This window comes from Cricetulus griseus, assembly GCF_003668045.3.
Source record: "Cricetulus griseus strain 17A/GY chromosome 1 unlocalized genomic scaffold, alternate assembly CriGri-PICRH-1.0 chr1_1, whole genome shotgun sequence".
Lineage (NCBI taxonomy): Eukaryota > Metazoa > Chordata > Mammalia > Rodentia > Cricetidae > Cricetulus > Cricetulus griseus.
This window is the reverse complement of record NW_023276807.1, coordinates 165,304,955-165,329,068: the sequence shown is the minus strand read 5'-3', so window position 1 is coordinate 165,329,068 and position 24,114 is coordinate 165,304,955. Positions and strand designations below refer to the sequence as shown.

The following is a 24,114-nucleotide window of genomic DNA, read 5'->3' as shown; positions in this document are numbered from 1 at the left end:
CTCCTAACTGTCCAGCACAGTGCTACGTGACATATGTCTACCCTGTTCAAATAGTCACAGAACAGAAGGCTGGTAAGCTTTTGAAATGTGACTGTGGCTGGGAAAATGAACTTTAGGATCTTATTGAATTTTGATACTGTACATGTTGATGACCATGTATGCATTGACTGACAAACCATACAGTGAAGCTCTAGAAATTATGGTATCAGGATATTACAGCTCCTCTATGGTGATCCTTTTTCAGTGCTGGTCCACCATATTGTTTCTCTGCTTCATGACACCTCGTCACACTTAAATGAAAATGCACAACCTAACTTCAGTGTACAGCTCCCCACATGGTTCTTCAAGGGGCATCCCTCCACTTCAACGACTCACTCTCTCCAGTTTGGTCCTGACATGCTCAACTCCAGCCAGTGACTGGCTGGGGCTGGCCACTTCATTCAGTAATGTGATCAGCTACTACTTCATAAAGATATTTTTGAGTGTAAAGCAGCAGCACTGTCCAGTCCCGACCCCAGTCTCTCTCACATCATTATCCAATTACAGAGTGCTCCACAGCATTCTCGAGGCCTGACAATATGCTACAGACCTGTACTGTTTCTCACACTAAGATGTGAAGCACATTGAATATGGTTTGCTTCATTATATGGCACCCCATGTGCCTAGGACAGTGCTTAGCACAGATTCTCAGTATATATTAAATGATAATAAATTCAACTATCAGTAGTTGCTTGCTCTCATATTCACATACACATATTCAGACAATGCTAACTATCTACAAGGGCTCTCATTAGAGAGCGTGTGGAGCTCAGGGTAAAAGTAGTTTAGAACAAAGCAGATCAAACAGTGAAATCAGCCTGGAGGTTCTTCAAGACCATGAATTAAGTTGAAAACAAAATAGCAGCCTTAAAATTGCCACACTGATATATAAGCCCAGGCTGGTCTTAAACTTGTGGGCCTCTTCCTGCAGCCTCTTGAGCTCACATATCATGGCTACGTAGCACCATGCCTGGCTGCTTTGACAGTAAAGCTCTTCCATTTGGAAAGACTAGTGTTCTCCATGGTGCTCCCAGCAGACTGCAGAACAGAGTTGAACAAGTTGTTCTCAGCTCAGTACACTCCATATGACAAAGGACAGAAACGATGTCCTATAGAGAAGTCAAGAAGGGAGAAAACGATCTGCAGGGACTATCAGAGATCTCCCTGGGAGCCTACAGGATCTCACCCAGGTTTTTCAAGGCAATGTTATATTGTCTATAAAATGGTCACTTTCTGGCCAGTTGTTTCCTGCTTGCTGTAATCAGGAATTTTTAAAGTTGACAGAAAGGAATGAAAATAGGAATCCTACAAGGGTTAAATAAATTATCACAAACAGGCTGTATCTGTGCTTGTAGAAATATTCATGAAAAACAGACTGAACTGACAATACTTGTCTATATCCATGGATCAACTGAAAAATGAGTTGTGGCTTAATATAGCACTGCACTTGTCATCCTTTATCTGCACTATTAGAGTCCGTCACTCTTAAGTGTTTGTTAAATGAGACAGCAAATCAACAGCATAAGCCTTCAACAATTTCACTTAGACCTGAAAACCAGTGAGTGCTCACTCAACCAGCCGCATCCCAACCATAAGAGTCACTCAAAGTCTCCAACTAATAGGTAAACTACATGAGATCTTGACAAATTAGCTAAAATGTACTAAAACATACAACAGTACTAGACACATGGTTCAGTGGGCTATTCGAATCTGTCAGAGGACAATCAGACTCTAGGGTAATCTCAAACTTCAAATAGTAGTCATCATGTTTTACATGGTATGTACCGTTGTACTCCTACCAGTTTTGTCTGTTTTTTAATTCAAACTTCAAACATATCTAGCTTGAGCATGACTCTGGCCCTGTTCCCAGGACTAATGGGAGTAAGCAAACATTTTCTAAGTGCATTTCATCGTTCGTAAACATGTCTACAGTTTGTAGCCTAATATCACAGGTGTTTGTAAACATTACTATGTCTTACTAGAGTCGGTAGTGTTTCTTCAGTACTGAAGTTTTTTAGATAAGCAAATTCTGCATTTCTTACAGAACTGTTCTGTTCCAACCCACTTACAATGTAAGCAGTTTTCCTATCAGGAACGGATTCTGACTACTTAAATTTCACTGTAAATGCCCACTTTACACACACCTGACAATCACAACTGGTTTTTAGCTTAATTTACACCGCTTACTTGTTTAATTGACTACAACAGAAGTATTCTATTCCAGAACAGAAAATTCCTAGGAGTCACAACAAGAAATAGTAACTTGGAAATGATGAAGGTCCATGTTACCAAAGGTGATCGCTTTAAAAGTAGCACAGACAGCTTCCTGTGTGGAAAATTACAGCACTGTAGCTTAAACAAAAGCAGTGTCTTTAATGAACCAACGAAAAGCAATTCTGAGTGGGGTTCTTGGCTTGCTTTGTAAGTGGGACCTTGATTTCCTGTTTGGTCTATTGGTAGAGATTTTGTCTTCAGTGGACTGGGATTGAGCTCACTTGGTAGACTGCCTGGCATGCACAAAGCCTGGTGTTTGATCCCCAGCACCATGTAAACAGGTGTGGCTGCTGAAGCACACACCAGTAACCAATATAGTGCAGCCAAGTGCATCAATAGTTCAAGATCATTCCCAGCTACATCTCATGTCCTCCTCTTGTTGGTCATGTTTATCTTCAGAGAGAGTCCAGAGGGAGTGGCTGAACAGATGGCTCAGCAGATAAAATCACTTACTGCTCTTCCATAGGACCCAAGTTTAGGTCCCAGCACTAAAGTCCAGCTTCTATACCTTTGGCCTCATCTGGCACCTGTATTCACATGCATATACCCACAGAGAGATGCATACGTTTAATTCTAACATTCAGGAGGCAGTGGCAGGCAGATCTCTTAGATGGAGGCCAGCCTTGTCTACAGAGTGAGTTCCAGGACAACTACGGCTACAAAGAATAAAAAGACAAATAAATAAAATGAAAATAAAAAGAATGAATCTAAAAAAAAAAAAAAAAAAAAAAAAGAGGTAGAGGCCAGCACTCTTAGAACCACTGCAGTTAGAATACAAGCAACCCACATCCACAACCTCTAGCTAACATTAGGGAGACTGAATCTAGTAAAGGAAAAACCTTCCTACCAGTAAGACACGTGAGGAAAAAAGTATTTATTCTGCACATAGTGATGCAGAAAGAGTTCAAGCAGCAAGCCAGCTTGCAATGTGGACTTCTGGCTAACATCTGGGAACTTACATTGCAGGAGGGTTCCCACCACTTCCAGAATGCAATACCAGAACTCTTTTGAGTGGTTCACTGTGTCTAAATGGTTTGTGCAAACAAAGTGGTTTCTGCTGAACACCTGCATTCCTTCTGGGAATCTGGAATTTAAACATGTATTAGTCCAAGTGCGCCCACACAGTCAACAACCAGTAATAGCCTGGGTTCTCAGTAAAGATTCCTGGAAGACAACATTTCACAGGCATTGTCTCAGCTCACTGCTGAGAATTAAACCCAGCCGGTGTGACTCCAGTGGGACAGAATTCTTGGAAGTTTGTGTCTATTCTCTCTAGACTTTGCTCAGTTGCCTTTTCTCTTTGCAACTGCACTGTAGTTTTTGTCATTTAAACATTTGTACTGAAACCTCTTGGCAAACTATGGAACACAACTTTAACCTTGGAGACCCTTAAGGCCAGGTAGATTGATGTCTACAGGCAATTACTGATAAGTGGCAACTGTATTTATTTCAACTACCAGGTGATAAAAAAATTAACCAAATTAGGGTAAATATTTCAGAGCAACAGTCTGGATAGGCAAGTAAACAATACTAGATTTATTATTTCTTTATTCTTAAAATGCCATAGTTAATACCTGTCTCTCCCCTTTCCTTCTCTTCTTGTTGATTACTTGAGTGTGTATGCATGTAAGTACATCACTGTAGTCATCTCCAGCTCTTCATTTTGTTGTGTAGATACATTTGGCATCATGATTACCTTCTATCTGAACAACTAGCTCATGGTTAATTCTTTGAAGGTATTGTATCTCTAAAAGCGTTTCTTATAACTTTGTTTATAGACGCTGTTTTCTATGATTAGAACTTCTTCAGTACGTTACAGTTTGGCTGCACTGTTGTTTTTAACACAGTTCCTCTATAACTAGCCTGTCTCTTTCCTTTGGTGACATGATTTTGTCAAAGACTGACAATAGTGCCATACCGCAGAGCTATTTCTCTTCTTCACATGTTTGAGGTTCATGGAGTGTGGTGGATCTTCTTGGTTGTCAATTTAATAGCATCTGGGACGAACTAAAACCCAAGTGGCTGGGTACAACTGTGATGGGTTTTTTCTTAAATCATTTGAAGTGGAAAGACCCACTTTTAATCCAGACCTTTTGAGGTGAGAAGATCCAACTTTAATCTGGGCCACACCTTTGCTGGCAGGATATATAAAGGGCACAGAAGAAGAGAGCTTTTGCTGTTTGCCTGCTTGCTCTCACCTTGCTAGCAAGTCCGTCTGTCACCAGCATTAGAGTCTACTTCTTCAGGATTCCAGTGAGTGTATACTAAAGGCCAGCTGAGATATACAGATATATCTGTAGATATACTAAACTTCTGGTTCTTAGACTTTCTGTTGGTAGACAGCCATTTGGACTAGCTGGACCACAGCCTGTCAGCCATTCCAATAAATCCCCTTTCTCAACGCTTTCTCTCTCTCTCTCTCTCTCTCTCTCTCTCTCTATATATATATATATATATATGAAGGGAAGATGGGAGGGTAAAGAGAAGAAAAAGGACAGGGGGTGAAGGGAAAAAGGGAAGAGGGAGGAGAGACTGGGGCAGAAGAAGAAGGGAGAAGTCAATCTATGCTCCCAGAGGCCCACCTTCCCCAACTAAGCCACACCTTCCAATAGCTCATTCAGCTATTCTCCAAAACAATTGTTTTGGAGAATTAACCCATTATTTTAGTTAGTGCCCCCAGAATCTACTTACCTCATCAGCTGGGGAACCAAACTTGAGGACATTTCATACCAAAACATCAATGGCCCTAACAGTTGGTACTAGGAATAATGAATAATGAATTGGGGCAGCAGGTAGCTGGTCCCAGGTACTGGGCTGGGACCGCGAGGATCCCAGTCTTGGGGCATGTGATGAACAGTGGGCTGATGGGGAAACAGAAACCTGTAGACACAACTCATACAGAAAGTTTTATTGAGGGAGAGGTAAGAAAATAGGTAAAGAGCCACAGAAAGAGAGAGAGAGAACAGAAGAGTTCAGGGAGACAGGAAAAGTCCTGTCTGTCCCAGGAGAACAGCAGGAAAGAGAGTAAGTGGGTGAGGGGCTTTCTTTTAAAGGGGTCCTTTACACCTGTGTGCAGACTAATAGTCATGGAACCCAGGGATGACTGGGGTACTTACTGCCTGAGTGCATTCTGTCAGGTGACAGGCAAGCCAGTATAATGCCTGAATCCTTACAGTTGGATCTCTAAACTTTCAAACACAGTATACAACATGAAACTTATTTTAATGTACCTACCAATGTTAACTTCTTTGTGACTCATAAGTCAGTCTTGATTACTAATTTACTTCTCTTTTTTTTCTGCTTATTTGCATCTCTGAACATTTTTTATTAGATGTTATATATGCTGAATTTTATGTTGCTGGGATTGTCTCTTGTGCAAAGTCAGTGAAATTATTTGCGGAATTTGAAGTTTGTTTCTCTGAGGTCTTGTCTTAAAAATGTCTTAGGCTTATCCAGGCCAGTGCTCAGTCTGGGCTAACAGTTGCATCTTACTAGGCAGCTTTTTTCTGTGCACCCTACCCAATATACTTGGTTGTCCTGAGATTTCCAAGGCTACTTTTCAGGAACAGGTGCTATCCTTGGCTTAATGTGAGTGCAAATGTTTCTTCTAGTTCTTTTATTTGGTTCCTTTTTGACCTTGGGCAGTTTCCTCACACATAAGGGATTCTGGTTATTCGGCTGGAAACTCAAAGGCCCCTCTGTGGGGCTCCAGCACCTTCTAGTAATCTCCATGACTCTCTTGACACCAAGCTGCATCTGAACCCAGACAGTCATTTCTAACAGCCCCCGACCCCCCCACAGTCCATAGTCACATCCCGGCAACTCTTTCAACCTAGTAAGCTAGGAAGTCAACAGTCCAAGTCATGCCCACCTCTTGGGGACTACTGCCTTCCATTACTTGATGTTCAGTGTATTGAAAACTGTTCATTAGTTTGACTACATTCTAGTTGTTGCAGGAAGTTAAGTAAATTTCATTCTGCTATTCCACCTGTGTTAGAAGCAGAACTCTCACTAGATTGTTGGATGAATTTCTCTAAACTAGGCCACAGTAAAATGCAGCTCAGTCCCAACCCCGGATGGACTGGGGTCAGATCTTACATGGTTAAGAGGTCGGCCCTCTAGATTATTTCTGTGGGTCTTTTCATTAACAGACTTAAAGCCGGCTATTCTTCTGTTTAAGAAGCACATTTGAAAGGAACAGTGTTAAGGCTAAGGAATGTTAATGCTGTGAGGAAGAATGCCTGAAGTTTGTGCAGCTAAAGTCAGATCCAACGTGACTTTCCTTCTTCAGTTTCTCTAAGAAGGGTTTTCCTTTTACAATTCTGGCCAATGAAAAGAACATTCATAGAAACAGCACAGAGATGCTGAATGTGAAGGCAAGAAAAGGAATGGCTGGCCCCGAGAAAGAAAGACTGACAATAAAATTTTTCTAAGAAAACCCTGGAAACTAAGTACCTGATACATGTACACTCTGGATATCTTCCTCTTGTTTTCGGTATCACCTGTTGTTTACTTCAGTGACATGTGAGGAAGAAATGTTAATCAGTCATATGGAATCACTACAATCACTATTATTCTCCAGTAAATGTCAAAACAAACTATAGTGAATCCATGTGAGTGAAGCTAAGACAAACTAGGGCACATGTTGCCAAGCCATGGCCTTGGTTTGGCCTACAGACTTGTTTTGGTTGGCAGGCAGAGCAACTGGCTGCATCACATTTTGCAAAAAAATATATATCCAATAGTTAGGAATTAGAAGATTCCACAAACTAAGAGAGATTTCTCAGAGAAATCCTGGAGAATAGTTAGGAGCTATGGCAGCCCTCAGGCACGCAATGGCTGGAGTGCCCAAGTTCACTGTGGTTTCCATCACCGTGGTTGCCCTGCTCAGGCGCCAAGTCCTTCTTTGCCCCTCCAGGCATTTAGGAGAAAAACAACTGTATTAGAAATGTCCCAGCATTAAGCTGTATGTTTAACTTAGAGAATTACATAAAATCATAATCAAAAGAGCCAATCCCTAAAAGGGAAGACCCCTGAAAATGTGTATCCTTCTCAATCCACTTAAGTGGGGAAAATAATCTGACCCTGAAGCACACAAAGTAAGTGCCCACTTGGTGAGGCCCCAGCATTCGTGTTCATGCTTAAACCAACAAGAGTAGACAAACAAACATGGTTTTAGAAACTGCAGGGCTGGTGAGGTGGCTCAGCATGCAAAGGCGCTTACTGTGCAAGCCTCATGACCTGAGTGTGATCCCCCAGAATCCACTGTGGAAGGCAAGAATCAACTTCCCTAAGTTGTCTTCTGACTTCAACAGTCACATTGTGGCAAGCAGGCATACACACATATCACACACACACACACACACACACACACACACACACACACACACACAAGATTTTTAATTTTTAATTAAAAAATGCAAAGGATGGGTGCGAAATACATGCCCTTAAACCCAGCACACCAGCAGAGGCAGGTGGATCTCTGTAAATTTGGGGCCAGCCTGGTCTACATAGTGAGAACCTGTCTATAAATAAATAAACAAACAAAACAATTGAGAATTGATGTACACCTGGCTTCTTTGCACCTTCATCTTCTAAGGAAACTGAAATAGACAAAAGTTCTTCCTCCCAAACATAGAATGATATTGCTTTAGTTTTATTCAGCACTTAGCAACTCCATTAAAAGGAAATTTCCAAATTAAATGTTATAATTGGGGATGGTGATAATAGTTCAAAAGTGTGAAAAAATTGACAAATTAGGTAATGTGAAGAAAAAGAAAAATATGTGATACTGGGGCGGGGGCTTCTTTTGAAGAAACTCTTTTCAGAAGACATGTATTTATCCAGTACTAGGAGAGTCGGTGCATTTCCACGCTAAGGAAGACAAGCAGATCAGGGTGGCATCAGCAATGCTGCCACCTGGCTTTGCAGAAAGTCACTCAGGGAGGGATCTGGATATAAATGAAGAAGGTGACAGAGGGTATCTCAGGGTGGTACAGGACACCGTTTTATCTATTCTAAAGATACCCACACGTTAGACAGTGCAGAGTAAACATCTGCCACAGTTACTAAAGTCCACACAAAGATACCCACACGTTAGACAGTGCAGAGTAAACATCTGCCACAGTTACTAAAGTCCACACAAAGATACCCACAGGTTAGACAGTGCAGAGTAAACATCTGCCACGGTTCCTAAAGTCCACACAAAGATACCCACAGGTTAGACAGTGCAGAGTAAACATCTGCCACAGTTACTAAAGTCCACACAGAGATACCCACAGGTTAGACAGTGCAGAGTAAACATCTGCCACGGTTCCTAAAGTCCACACAAAGATACCCACAGGTTAGACAGTGCAGAGTAAACATCTGCCACAGTTACTAAAGTCTACACAGAGATACCCACAGGTTAGATAGTGCAGAGTAAACATCTGCCACGGTTCCTAAAGTCCACACAGCTCCTGCCTTTCTGTGGACGACAGAAACATTTGCTTTACAAAATTTCCACATGGCCATGTGACCTACCCGCCTGTGGATATGAGTACATAATTCTTAAGAATAAAAAAGATTGTATGAACAGAGTAGAGGAAAATGGTTATTGGAGACTTAAATTTTTGTCTACAAGAACCCTTAGGATGCAACCGGGCGTTGGTGGCACACGCCTTTAATCCCAGCACTCGGGAGGCAGAGGCAGGCGGATCTCTGTGAGTTCGAGACCAGCCTGGTCTACAAGAGCTAGTTCCAGGACAGCCTCCAAAGCCACAGGGAAACTCTGTCTCGAAAAACAAAACAAACAAACAAACAAAAGAACCCTTAGGATGCAAACTCTACCCCTACAATGAAGACCAAAGAAAGAATCCACACTGAAAGAACCTGCTCAAAAGGGAAGAAAACTTTGTAGTAGTTCTGAGTTCTGTAAACAACAGCTGTCAAGCAAACCAAGGAACAATTTTCAATGCATGAAGCACACAGGCTGGAGCTGGTCAAAGCTGTCTCTAACAGGCATATCTTAGTAGGTTCATTATTTCCAGTCCCAACCAACAGTAAGAAATGATTTTTACTTGAAATATTTAGTGTATAAGCTTGGAACCAGATTGCATAGATGCAAAATGTGGACTTTTCCACTTATTATTTATATTACTTTGCATAAATTAATTTATCTAGTACTATCTCAATTTCCGTATCTGTAAGAAGAAAGACAGCAGGGGCATGTGCCATGAATTGCTTTGACGATGATCAGATTTCTATTTGAAATCGATAATATTTTTACCTAACCATCTTTGTCAGGCAGTCAGCCACTCAGCCTAAGTACTTCTTGTTTCTGTAACAAACACTTGGTCAAACTTATACAATGCATGGGAATCAGCCAGCCTACTTCACATTTAAAAAGGATCTTCAGGTCAGATATTGTAATTCTCAATTCAACAGATTCTTCACAATCTAACATTCTGAAAATGAGCTGGTTTCCTCCTACATATCACCATTGGGGGCATCTTCCTGCTTTCTTTTATGTGAAATTCTTCATTAAAACAACAACAACAAAAACCAGGACTCTGGTAGTTTGAAAGTAATTGGCCACCATAAATTCATAGGGAATGTCCCTATTAGGAGGTGTGGCTTTGTTAGAGTAAGTATGGCCTTGTTGGAGGAAGTGTGTCACTGTAGAGGTGGGCTTTGAGGTCTCATATATGCTCAAGCCACACCCACTGAGAGTTCACTTCCTGTTGCCTATACAAGATGTAGAACTCTCAGCTACCTCTTCAGCACCATATCTGCTTGCGTGCTGCCATCTCCCACCGTGATGATGATAACAGACTGAACCTCTGAACTCTAAGTCACCCAATAAATGCTTTCCTTTATAAGAGTTGCTCTTCACAGCAACAGAACCCTGACTAAGACAGGGACTGTGGTTATATCATGCTTTATTTACTAAGATTTCTCTTCCCCTTTAGACACTGTATTTCTGTTTTACAGAGTTCCTTATTACTAATTCTTGCAGATCACAAAATTCAGGTAAGAATTTAGAGAATCTCCCATTATTCCTTTTCTGTAAGCACACGACGTTGTCCCTAGTTTTACATTACTAAAACAAAATGCTGTGATGCACCCAAGTAGCTCCAATTTTCAGTTTCTTTCCTCGCTTTCTTGTCTTTCTTAGCTTTCGAGGCATTCAATGCTGAGACCAAAAGTGAAGTATTAGTGAGTCAACATGTTGACACAGACACAAAAAGCTGAGACATGACGGCCACTCTCACAACAAACTGTTTAAAGGCTGGTGGACCATTTTATAAACATAGGTTCCATGTTGGAGTACCCAAATCCCCTCCATCTCTACAAAATTTTGAGATCATTTTCTTACCCTACCTTGTCACAATACTCAATTCAAGATACTAATTACATGAGAAGTTATAGTAAAGATACTTGGCTGTGGAACCAGAGACATGGGTTCAAATCCTTATCAATGAGCAGGGTGACCTCTGGAAGCTAAGTATTTCTGAGCCTCTGTTCTCATCAATAAAACAGGATTAATGGCAGTATCCTGGTTTGATTTCTATGGCTGTGATAAAATGCCATGACCACAAGCAACTTGGGAGGGGTGGGGGTAGTTTGTAGATTACAGTCCATCATCAGGAGAAGGCAGGTCAAAGACTCAAGGAGGTAACTGGAGACAGGAACTGAGACAGAGCCCATGGGGGACCATCCTATGGCTTTCTCTTCAACCTTTCTTATACCCCTAAGGACCACCTGCTCAGGGGTCGTACCACCCATAAGCTGCACCTTAACACATCAATCATTAATCAAGAAAAAGCCCTACAGATTTGCTTATAGGCAATGGGATGGAAACATTTTCTCAACTGAGGTTCCTATCTTATTCCTAACTTGTGTTAAGATGACAATAAAACAAACTAGGTCAAGCAGCCATATCACAAGACAGGTATGACGCCTGCGTCTTTTTTTTTTTTTTTTTTTTTTTTTTAAACAGGGTACATAGCCTAGATTGTCCTCAAAAATCCGTGCAACCCAGGCTTCAAAGTTGTTGCAATTCTCCTGCATTTGCCTCTCAAGTGCTGGGATTACAGACATGGACCAACATGCTTAGCTCAAATTCTTATAAGTATGTTTGATTCACAGTGACTACCCAAAGATGTCATAATTTTATTGTAACCTTTTCTGTATCTATTTCAATAGCAGTAATTTGAAAGGCAATAAACATACACACACACACACACACACACACACACTCATACTCATATTGGCTTAATGTACAAATCATGATGACACCAAATCATATTTATAGACTGCTGAATCTAGAGGACAGCTTTAAAGATGTTAAAATAATAACATATGTATTAGTGCTGGGGAATATCACTTAATGGGACAGCTTGCAGAAGAGGGCTAGCTCAAGCATTATATATGTTTATGCTTCACTAGCATGTATAAGGTCCAGGCTTCTATTCCTAGAGCCACAAAACATTTTTAAATATTAAATAAATCATATAAATAGGATTTATTCCTTGTAGCACATAGTATGGTAAATGTTTTTCTTGTGACAGAATAAGAAATTCTTGGTTATTTACCCTCTGAGATGTAAGTGTGGTTTCCACACAAGCAAGGTAACCTGAGTTGATCTCTGGAACCCATATAAAAGTGAAGGATCGAAGTCCACAAAGTTGTCCTCTGCCCCCTACACACAGATAGTTCCATACAATAGTTCCAGTAATAATAAATGAAAAATTTTCTTGAAAATATTCTTGCTTAAATCTTTTTCACAGTCAAGAAGTAACATATTTTCAAGTAAGTAAGTAAGTAAGTAAACCGGGAGTTTGATAATTTAGTTGGTAGACTAACATTATTCCCTCTGGAGCTTTCCTTAGAAATACTTCCTTTCTTAGAAATTTCTGGAGTTGGAAAATGGCTCAGATGGCAAAGGCACTTGCCACCATGCCAGATGATCTGCATTCGATCCCTGGGTCTCACCCACACAATGGAAGGATAGAACCAATTCCACAAGCAGTCTTTTGACCTTCAGACATGAGGAAGCATAGGGTGCCTGAGCACACATGCACACACTAAATTAATAAATGCAATTTTTCAAAAGCTTAAAAAAGAACTTTGTCTTAAAAGTAGCAGCAAAGGAAAACACACTAGAACTGTTGGGTACATCTAACTAATCATGACAATCAATGTGTGTGGACCCGTCATGATTTAGCTAGTTAGGATGCTGTTTTAGAATCTTGTACCACATCACGAGGTTAACAGATTAAGTGAGTCAACCAGAGCACTAAAAACAATCAGTTAAGTATCTGTAGATAGTGAAGGAATTCTGTGTGTTTTCTGAAAATGAAAAGTGTACACCAGGGGCCTATGAGAGGGTTCAGTGGGTAAAGGTTCTTGTTGCTAATCTTCACAACAGAGTTCAATTCCCAAAACTTGTAAAAAGTAGAAATAAGAATCAATTCCATGAAGTTGTCCTGACTTCCACACATGTGCTATGTCACACACACTCATACACACACACAAATAAATTTAAAAGCTTTTATAAAGTCAACATCAAGTGGTCAAATACTTACTATGTTTATTGAACTGAATCACATTTGATGGTAAACCAGATAAAACATTTACCTGGATTTAGATGGAAAGTTAGGATTCATTTCAAAACTTTTAGTAGAACCTGCCAAGTTCAACGTTAATCTCTAAGAGGAGGACAGAAAGTTCTTTTGTAGTCAAAATAATTTTTAGAAAGCATTGCCAATTACTTTAAAGATCTGAATCCTAGTGATTTATCATCATCAATAAATAAGCACAAAGGCTGAGGCTGACAGTAAAATTGCCCCAATGGCAAATTAAATGCAGCTACAATAGCAGAGTGCTGAACAACTGAAAGGGATTTGTTTTCATTTAAACAGTTTCTGAATTTACAGCTTGTCTGGCTCATTTTAAACACAAGCTCCTGGCCTAGATTAAGTGATCAAGCAGCCAACTTATCACAAGGTATTTTCAATGAAACAAATACCTCACACATTTTATCAATAGTCAAGATCCTCCCCAGGCCTGCTCTAACAACAGTCAGATAGCAGAAGTACACAATAAATAAATTTAATTCAGCCAATAGCTGGCTTACTGTGTAAATTCACAAAGTGCTGGGGAAAGCACTTTTCCACTTTGCTGAAAAAACCCACGCAACCTCCCCCCACCCCCATCCCGGGCTGCAGCTGCCAGCCTGTTCCTCCTCTCCTACCAGCCTGACTCTCACTGGTTGCCCAGGCTTAGCAGCCACTGTCCCACCTGACTCCCTCCCTGCATTACACTTCCCTGGGTCTCTGACTCCAGGATCCGCCCTCCTCTCTCTTTCCCCACTCTCTCAAGTCATCTCCAGCACTTCCGGTTGCACAATTCCTTTCTCTGCATTCACTTGTTTTCTCTAGGACACAGCATGCTCATTCTAGGTGTCTAATAGTCTCAAGGTTCAGCTCACCAAGCTGTGCTTCCAAGCGAGTCCTCTCGTCTCATCAGCCCACACTTTCTTTGTGAAAACTCCTACTGTGTTTATTACTGTACAATAAACAATGGTTTCCTATCTTTTCTATGCTAAAAAAAAAAAAAAATCAACTGAGTTTGGTGACAGAAACCATTTTTCTTCCCCCACCCCACCCCCAGTATTTTTCAAAATAAAGTAATCCTGAGCACTAAGTGACTAGTGAAAGGCTTCACATCGTTGTAAACCATTTACATCACGAACTAGATGATTTACACAAACACTGACAACTGTTGTTGCTGTCTTAGCTGTAGTCTAAAGGTATGGTGAGCATTTCTCATCAGTCTCTCTTATGTCACATTTTCAAAGGCACCAGATAGGTTTACTCATCTATGTTATCTTGTTTCCTTTTTAATCCTAAAGTAGATCAGGTACAGTTATAAACAAATCTGGTAACAAAAGCACAGGCAGGTCTCCTCAAAAAAAAAAAAAAAAAAAAAAAATCCAACCTACAAAACAAAACAAAAAACAACAACAACAAAAAACAAAACAAAACAAAACAAAACAAAACAGTGTAAACCAGGGCAGCTAAACCCTGAGTGATAAGGAGATATTTTTTTTCCATTTTATGAAACAAACTCAGAAAACTTATGCAAAATCACTCTGTTAACTAAAACTTACACCAAGGACTACCTAAACTCAAAAATTTGAACTCTTTCTGCTATGCTGTGCTTCCTAACTACCCCCTGAATGTGAATAAACAAAGCAAGACACTCTGGGTTCTGTTTTCACAAAAGCTAAACATTTATAAATGGCTATGAATAGACATTGATTTGTTTTGATAAAATGTTAATATTAACTCATCTTAGTGGGTAGATAGTAGACCAAGTGCTGATTGTCCAACTGCATGAATGAATGATATATTACCAAGAATGAAGTACCAAATAATGCAAAGAACAGAGGTATCAAATGGTCTTACTGCCATAAGCAAGCCTCCCCAAGGAGCATGTGCAGTACTCAAGGTACCCACTGGAAGCCCTGTGTGGTCACACAAATGTAATCCTAGCTGTGTAGAGAATGAAAATGAAGAGCAAACAGTTCAAGGCTAGACTGGGCTACATAGCTAGATGCTGTCTCAAAAACAAAACACACAGACACACACTCACAGACAGACAGACAAACAGACACAAGATGTTGAATTCAGAAAGAACAATGCTTGAATCCCCAATATCTACTATAATTTGTTTCAGGACCACAAAAAATTACAACTTTCAGCCTCCCTAACAAGTCAGAGTTGCCAAAAAAAATGGTAGTCCTCAAGTGAGAAAAGACATACCATGTAAAATTTCCTACTTCATTTATATCAGAATGGCAAGAGACTGCATAGCTTTTGGGAGCTTTGGTTACTGTGCTGGTTAGTCTTGTCAACCTAACAGAAGTTGGAGTCACCTGAAAAGAGGGTATCTCTATCAAGGATCTGACATGTGGACATGTCTATGGGGCATTTCTTCATTAATGATTTCTGTAGGAGGACCCACTGTAAGTGGTACACCCCTGGGCAGATGGTCCTGAGTTGGATAAGAAGTTTGCTAAACAAGGAAATAAGCAGCGTTCCTCTGTGGTCTCTGCTTCATTCAGTCCTGTTTCAACGTCCCTCAAAGATGAACTATGGAAGTATAAGTCAAATAAACCCTTTCCTCCCAAGCAGCTTTTGGTCAGGGTGTTATACCACAGCAAGAAAAAGCTAACTAGGAAAGTTACTCTCCAGGTCATATGAACCTACTGCTGGAAAGACCACACACCTTGGATGCAACATATAGAGCAGTCAAACTGGAGCTGACTGGGAAGCGTTCTCCCTGCTGGCTGGTTCTCATAGGGCTGCATGGTGTTATACAGCTACTAGGAGTAAGAACATCAATGGTCTAAATCATCGGGAACTTTAGTTAGTACAATACCAGCCTACCAGGCAAGTACCCACTGATGCAACAATGGCACAACTATTTGGGGGTAACCAAGTGTTAGATGACTCCATGTGAGGCCTGTTCCACAAAGAGGGAATCCATACCTAGTCCTTTAAACCCAGTCCAAAACCAATGACAGAGGAGGTCTTGAGCCCTAGGTGAGAACCTAATCCTGCTTCTTGGTTGAGTTAATACCATCAAACCACATTCTAAATATCACTATTTACCTACATAGGGTACTTAGTTTTAACCAGAGAAACTGCTTGTATTAATGACTTTTCTATTACTGTGGTAAGACACCATGACCACAGCAACTTAAGAAAGAATTTATTTTGGCTTATGGTTCCAAAGGGAGAGAAGTCCATCATGCCAAGGAGGCAGTCAGGAAGTATGGTGGCTGGTTTAGCAAGCCGAGGGCTCACATCTTGAACTATAAGCAGGAATCAGAGAGAAAGAACTGGGGATGACACATGGCTTCCCCAGTAACATCCTTCCTTCAGCAAGGCAATATCTCCTAAAGTTACCCAAACAGCACCACCAAACAGAAATAGGTATTCAAGCACCTGGCTATATTCTCAATGAAATGTCTACACATCTTGCAATGAAAAGAGGGGCATGCAGAAACTTACTGCTGCACAACATGCTGATACAAAGGGCACTTGAGGACTCAGCCTAAACAGTTATACCACCCTTCTAAGGCTCAATGAACATTGCATAAGAGAGGACAGAAAAAATGGAAGAGCCATTAGGTAAGAAGGGCTACACAATGCAATTTCTAAGCATGATGGCAGCTACACCTACTGGCACCAGGCCTATACAAGCTACATTCAGCAACAGTCAATTGTGAATGAGGAAGGGATAACACAGCCCTATCACTTACTGTGAAACTACTGCCAACTGTATATTATTCAAGATCCTCTAGAGGACCAGAACTCATAGAAGGGATGCATAAATACACATATATTTATGGGATTTATGAGAATGGTTTACATTCTAGTGGTCCAGCTAGTTCAACAATGGCTGTCTACCAATGGAAGGTCTAAGAACCCAGCAATTGTTCAGTCCATGAAGCTGGATGTCTCAGCTGATCTTCTGTATATGTGAGAATCCAAAGAAGTGGGCTCTAATGCCAGCGAAGGAACGAACTTGTCAGTGAGAGCAGGAAGGCAAAGAGCAAAAGCTTCCTTCTTCCATGTCCTTTATACAGGCTGCCAGCAGAAGGTGTGGCCCAAATTAAAGGTGGATCTTCCCTCTTCAAATGATTTAATTAAGAAAAGAAAAAAATAAAAACAAATGAACAAAAATAAAAACAAGCAAACACCTCACAGGTGTACCCAGTCATTTGGCTTTTAGTTAATTCCTAATGAAATCATGTTGACAACCTAGAACAGTCAATATAGCAACATCTGGGAAGATGGGAAGGCAGAGTATCAAGTTGCATACCCACTGGTGAGCACAGCAGGCTCTGATGGATAGTTCAAAATCTGTGGCCACACAGACAGCCTTGGGTAAACTCTGTGAGAACAAGACAAATGGACACGACTGTGGGTAAGAGGTTTATAAGGAAAAGGGGACTGGCAGGACTGGGGGAGGGATGGAGGAAGGGGATAAGGGAAGCATAACCATGATGCATTGCAGTCACAAAGAACAGAATTTTTTAATAAAACAACAAAAAACAACCCCCCTCCAAAAAACAAAAAAAGATATGGAATTTATCTCCTCTAAAAAGAACAATTTTGCAGCACTCGGGAGGCAGAGACAGATGGATCTCTGTGAGTTCGAGGCCAGTCTGGTCTACAGAGCAAGTTCCAGAACAGGCTCCAAACCCTGTCTGGAAAAAAAAAAAGAAGAACAATTTTGGAGGGCTGGAAAGATGGCTGAGGTCACGTGTTGCTCTAGCAGAGGACCCAGGCTCAGTTCCCAGCACCCATGCGGAGGCTTCAAGTGTCTGGATTTCCAGTTCCAGTGTATCCAATGCTGCCTTCAGGACTCCATGGACCAGACACACATATTGCACATACATACATACAGGCAAAACACTCATACACACAAATAAAACAAATCTTAGAAAAGAACAACTTCAAGGCTAGGAATGGAGTCGGTGGACATAAGCAAGGCTCCAGATTTAACGCCAGCATCGGAGAAGACAAGTAAATAGACTGCACATGGTTTAAATTTAAAGCTGAAGAAAAATGACTCAGAAAACACATGCACATGCATGAGCAGATGCTCCCATGCACACACAAATACACACAGAATGACTATAATGACATTAGAAGATAGCTGGCTTTGTGAGAATTGAGTTTTCTATACTATGTAGGTGAAGATAGAGCATTGCTTCCAAAGGTATTTCTATGGTGTAATTTCTTGAGTAGCTTTTAGAACTTCAGATGCCTGGTCTTACCTTAAGGATTTTTTTTATTTGATATGGCTGATGTCTGAGCATACAAAGTATTAAAACCTATCTAATTGACTCTAAAGTATAATGTAGCTGGGTACCACTAAGCTACAAAGAACATGAGAAAGGAAGCATGGTGCTAAATGAAGCAGACATTTCTTTGACGGCCTTTTGACAACCCAGATTCAAGCAAAAAACAAAACAAAACAAAAAGAAAGAACTCTAATACTAAATTTGAGCTACACAGTCTAGACCAGTGATTCTCATCTTGTGGGTTACAACCCCCCAGGGTCACATATCAGATATCCTGCATATCAGATATTTTTGTTATGATTCATAACAGTAGCAAAATTGCAGTTATGAAGTAGCAACCAAAACAATTTTATGGCTGGGGATCATCTCGGCATGAGGAACTGTATTAAAGGGTCACAGCATTAGGAAGGTTGAGAGCCACCAGTCTAGACATTCAGAAATGACCTCAGGAGATAGCCACAAGCTTCTAAAGTTAAGAATGCTATTTCAATCTGTAACAAACAGGTTAGCAAGGAGGGCAAACAGGCTGAACAAGACTGTGAACTTGCACTTAACCGTGTCTGCACATACTTAATCTCATCTTCTAGCTAAACTGGAAGGAGACACTGTTGAATTATTCACGGTGAGGCATGGCCTTCAGAAGGTCTTTGGGGTTTGGAGACCTCTGCCAGACAGTTGGGGCCTTTGAACTCCTCAGCACAGGTTCTGCTCCAGGCAGTTCCTTTGAAAACATTTTCACACTTTTCCATCATGAAAACAAAACAATAGAAAAGCAAGTTTCTTTGGTCAGGCATAGGGTAATCAGACATCTAAACAAGTAACAGCAGCCTCTGTTCCTGAAGCTCCTGTGAATCAGATAGCAAGCAAGCCATGACAGAAACACTTTAAGTTTGAGGGCCGTATCTACACCAGCTTCTATATGTGATCTCTTAGGAGTTACTCTTTTGTTTTATTGTTTTTTGTAAATAATTAAACAGTTGATTTCCTACTGCTTTACAAGCTATTAATAATGGCCACACATTTGGGAATGGAGTTTGGACAGAACAGGGTATTTGCTCATGACATTGGAATAGAAGGATCTAGAGTAGGGAGAAAGGGGGAGGCAGAGCTCTGTGAATTCCAGGCCAGCCTGGTTACATAGGGAGTTCCAGAACAATCAGGGCTCTATAGAGAGACCCTGTCTCAAAACAAAACAGAACACAAAACAGAATAGAAGGATCTTTTTAAAATGTTTCTACTTTTCCCTAGACTATCATAAGGTCTCCTCTCTCAGTGTAGCTAGCATGCTAGTTCTGATATAACATGAAATGTATAACTTTTAATTAGCTCATGTATCAATTTACTGGTGAAAAGCTATCTTTCAAAAAATACAGTTCCTGTGTGCTAGACCTGATTTAATTTTTAAATGTAGAAAAACTTTCAGGAAAGGAAGTGGGGGAGGAAGAATCCAGAGTTGCAAATGTCCCACCTTTGCCATTAGTGAAGAGCTATCTATCCTAAACTGCAGGATCGTACCTCTTTTCTCAATCTCCTACCTTTTAAAGTGATATGAACTCAAAGGAGTCATGCCAGTTGCATCAGAGGCCTGAAAACAATACTTTAAACTCACTATTCTAATGAGAGGTACAGACTTCCCAAAACACATTCCAAATAAAAATATGCCAACAGATGTACTGGCTTGGAGTGAGGTTGTATTTCATCTCAATTTTAAATAACATTAATTATAATTTGATTATACTATAAAAGTGATTCACTTTTTTATGGCAGAAAGAAAGGGGAAGAAATAGAGAAAAAAGAATTTCCAGTTTTCCCAGATACTCTTTTTCTACAATAGATTTGGGACTTGGCAAGAAGATGAAATACAAAAACATCCAGCTGTTGATGGACAAGCAACAATGCTCATTCACCCAATCCCTAATCTTTAAAGGTGAAACATGGCTAGATTCATTGCTCATAAATAAAAGATAAGCTCTGTAAGATAAATCCTAGGTGTGGGTATGCAGCTCAGTATGAAGCACTCACCTAGCCTGTTCAAGACCCTGGGTTCCACCCCCAGTCCAATCGCCACCACCATCTAAAAGATGAACACCTACTATCTACCCTAAAACAAATGGCTGGTCAATTCTCCTGCTGAAATCCTGCATTTAAGGGGCATCTTAAAAACAAACAAGATAAAACAAGCTTTACAACTTTTGACACCCTATTGTGTTATTCATTTCTGCCCTTTATACTGAACGTGGTGTGTGTGTGTGTGTGTGTGTGTGTGTGTGTGTGTGTGTGTGTGTGTGTGTGTGTGTGTGTGTGTGCACGCACGCTCACGCTTTTGGATGTTGATAATCATCCTAGAAAGAAAGAAAGAAAGAAAGAAAGAGAGAGAGAGAGAGAGAGAGAGAGAGAGAGAAAGAAAGAAAGGCTTGGCATAGCAAAGTGTTGGTGGGACAATGTAAATTCAAAGGCAAATCTATGTAATGATATAAAAGGAAGTCACAGTTCTTTGATGTTGAAAGTAAAAGACACTATGCATCCTTTTTCTAATTAATCCTGAATAGTTCCCATTTTAAATTCTAATAGCCATCTCCTTTCTCCCCGCAGGTACTTCCAGGAAAACTGAAGAACACCGAATTTAGAACAAAATGTTATGAAAAACACTGCAAAGCACACGTAGGACTGAATGACATGGTATTTATCTTAATGAATTTATGAATTTATTGAGTGAAGAAATAATTTGTACCTCATCACCACTACTGGCAGAAAACGAGAATGAAGCAGGTTTTCACCCCGACCCTGCCAACCCAGTTCAAGAATTTGGGAAAATACCAACGCCTGTTTCATAATACAGGTACTTTTTTTCCCCTTCCCATCCTTTAATAAACTCTCTAGATACACCTTTTTAAATCTTCCTAATTAGCAGCGTCCTTCAACCCACAGTTCAGGTGTCCCACATTTTGTGCAGGGCCCGCCTTGAAAACAAACCCGATTGCCCCATTTTCGGAGAGGTAAACTCAGCTCCAGGCAGCTCCCTATGAAGTCACCGCGTTTGTTATTTCAAAGATGCAATTAAGCGAAAATAACAGAAGGTTGTCGAAAAGATTAGTCGCAATTGTGGGGAGGTGTCCATCTTAACTCCGGAAAGGCCAAAGCAACCTGCACTGCTGTATAACTCGTCCCTGAGACTCCCCGCCTCCCCGCCCCAACACACAACAGAAGGAAATTAGGTTTCCAAAAGTTCCGTGACTTTGGCTTAACTTTTAACTCTGCAGCTCTACGCGCTCCTGTAACGAGCAAAAGAAAGGCTCGGCAAGACTGACCTGGAGCGAAGAGAAGCAAACTAATAAAAGGGCTTGATCAGCCGGTGTCCCTCTGTCCCCCCCTGTCCCCACCCCCTTCTCCGATCCCTTACACAGACACATTCTTCTGGGCCGCCTCTCACCACACCATCTCCACAATCATTTACAGAAATTAGAAACAGACTCCGGGAGCCCTTCCCTCCGCGCGCGCCGTCCGCACCAGCTCCACGGGGCAATGTCACTCGCTGTGATCCACACGGCCCACCGCTCCCACTCGGGGGGAGGGGAGCGGGAGGGGGAATCTCTGCTTGGGTGAGACTGCAGGTCTTGCATCCCACCCTCGGCGCACCAGGCACCCCACCACCGGAACCGACGGAAGCGAGGGGACGAGGGGGGGAACCCGACGGGACGTCCCGGAGGCCCCGCACATCCCGCTGACCCGGTCGGGCCGCGCGTGCTTCTTACCGGTGCGTGGGGAGCCCCGGTGAGGCCACCGGAGCGCAGCGCGCGGGCGCCGAGAGCCGCCGCCTCTTCTTCCCCAAGCTGCTTCGAGCGTGTGCGGAAAGGGACGGCGACGGGAGAAGCAGCAGCATCGCCGGGCGGCGACCCCCGCCGAGCTCCCGCCCGCCCGCGGCGACTTCGCAGCGCCTCAGCGACGGCCGCCCGCGCGCGGTGCGGCCCAGGCGGCTGAAGAGGACGTGAGAGCCGGGGAGTGCTGCTCGGCAGCGGCGCGGAGTCCTCGGGGCACTGTGACCATGGTGTGTGTGTCACCCTCGCCGCGACGCAGCCGGCCGAGTTCCTCGCGCGCCGGACCCGCAGCTCCTCCTCGGCCCGACGCGCCGGACCCGCCCCTAGCCCGGTCACTCAACCACGTCCGCACCCGGATAGGACCGCGGATCTCAGACTCCCCGCTCCGCTCCGCCTCATTGGTCCGCCTGGAGCCCCGCCCCGTCTCTAGGGACGGAATCTCCGGGGAGACCAGCGCCCCGGTTGCCGTGGCAACCGGTGCCTGGGGCCTGGGCGCCGCGCTCTTCTTTTGACTGATCCCCGGCGCTCAGGGTGATGGCCGCGCAGCAAAGTTCTGCTGCTGCTGCTGCTGCTGCTGCTGCTGATGATGATGCTGCTGCTGCTGCTGCTGCTGCTGCTGCTGCTGCTGCGCGACCCGAGGACAAAATCCTCACAGCTCCTCAACTTCAGAAACAACTTTCCGAGGCGCGCGGGGGAGGGTGACAAGCGCGTGGCTGCCAACCCCGGCCCGGGAAATCTAAGTGACCCCTCCCCCTCCCCCGCAGCCTGGCTTCCAGATTCTCTCTGCGCGACCCGGGAGGCTGAGGAGGAAGCGGAGGGAGGGAGCGAGCATTGCCATGCCGGCTCCCCCAGCTACTCGGCAACCGAGAAATGGTGTGGGCAGTGGAGACAGCTCCGCGAAGTTCCCACATCTGCAGAGAGACTCCTAAGGGTGTGTGCTGTGGCAGCACAGCCCCAAATGCCCCCCGCCCCTGAAAGCTCAAATGCTCTCACGTTTTCTTAAAAACCAAGGAACTTCTTGTCCTATTATTTTGTGAAATTGGTGATCCCAACGTTTACGTTTTTCCAGTAAAAGGACACGATTAATGAACTATTTTTCTAGACACACTACAGCTTGGCGAAGGCGTATCCTGATGGTGATTTCTTTCTTGCAAACTACAACATTTTAATTTCAACTATTTGCAAGGAAGTCTTACAGAATTAGTGAACAGAATGGCATCTTGTGATCTGGTTTTTGGCAAGTTTTTGTTGTTCTTGGAAGTACTACATAGCATTCTATTACACTCACGAAGACACACACGCGCGTGCGCGCGCGGTTAATTTTGCCTAAGACCCCCTAAATGGATCTTTATTTACTTAATGGATCTTCTCAAAATGGAGACACTAGGGTCATGTGGCTTCTCCAGGCGAGCTGCAATCCTAGGTTCCCCAGCCCCTGAGGCTTTGGTACAGGTGTGATGAATGAGGGAATTAATTAATGATTTACGTTTGGCTACTATTTGAGTTTTCATTATCTCATTTACCAAATGAATAACTATGATGGATGTGTTCAAATATGCCTTGCAAGCATGCGCCGAATGTGACTCCTCTAACTCCGTGGAACATATACAACCTAAGTCTAAGGTCCCTGTCCTCAAGGAGCTAAACCCGAGGGAGAAAGCTGGCATTCTAGAAACAATTTGAAAGCTAGAGCCAGAAGGTTCAGCCAGTTTTTAGTACTTAAGCAAAGGAAAAGTTAGGGAGTTAGGGAACGTAATCTGGACTCTGAATGAGGGAAAGAAGCTACAGGAAACCACGTAAAACTAGAGAGCAGCAGGAGGAACGAGCCAGTCAGTAAATAACAGAGAGCAAGGCCAGCCTGCTGGAGTGGAGACAGAGAATAGTTGGAGCCCTTCCCCCAGTTTTGAATGTTCCGGTTCATTTATCAGGGAGGTAAGATAGGGAGAGGCCTGTTTGGAGGAACAAAAACAGAACACTTGACTCTGTTTGCCATTGAAAGAAAATGGATACATTTATTGGAAAGAAAAGTATCATCCATAAAGCTTGGCATACCTTGTGACCGGTCAGAAAGAAGGTACAACAGAATGGAGAAAATAGTGGCTGTGAACTTCCACAAAAATG

The 24,114-nt window shown here is 42.4% G+C and overlaps 1 protein-coding gene across 1 annotated transcript in view; it reads right to left on the bottom strand.

Annotated features, from left to right (window-relative positions):
• Ptpn13 (protein tyrosine phosphatase non-receptor type 13) overlaps window positions 1–22,079 on the bottom strand; it is a 165,823-nt gene extending 143,744 nt beyond the window's left edge. Inside the window, 1 exon segment of the mRNA XM_027388500.2 lies at window positions 21,931–22,079. The gene's annotated coding sequence lies outside the window, so the exon portion shown is untranslated.
• Between the last annotated feature and the right edge of the window lie 2,035 nt (window positions 22,080–24,114).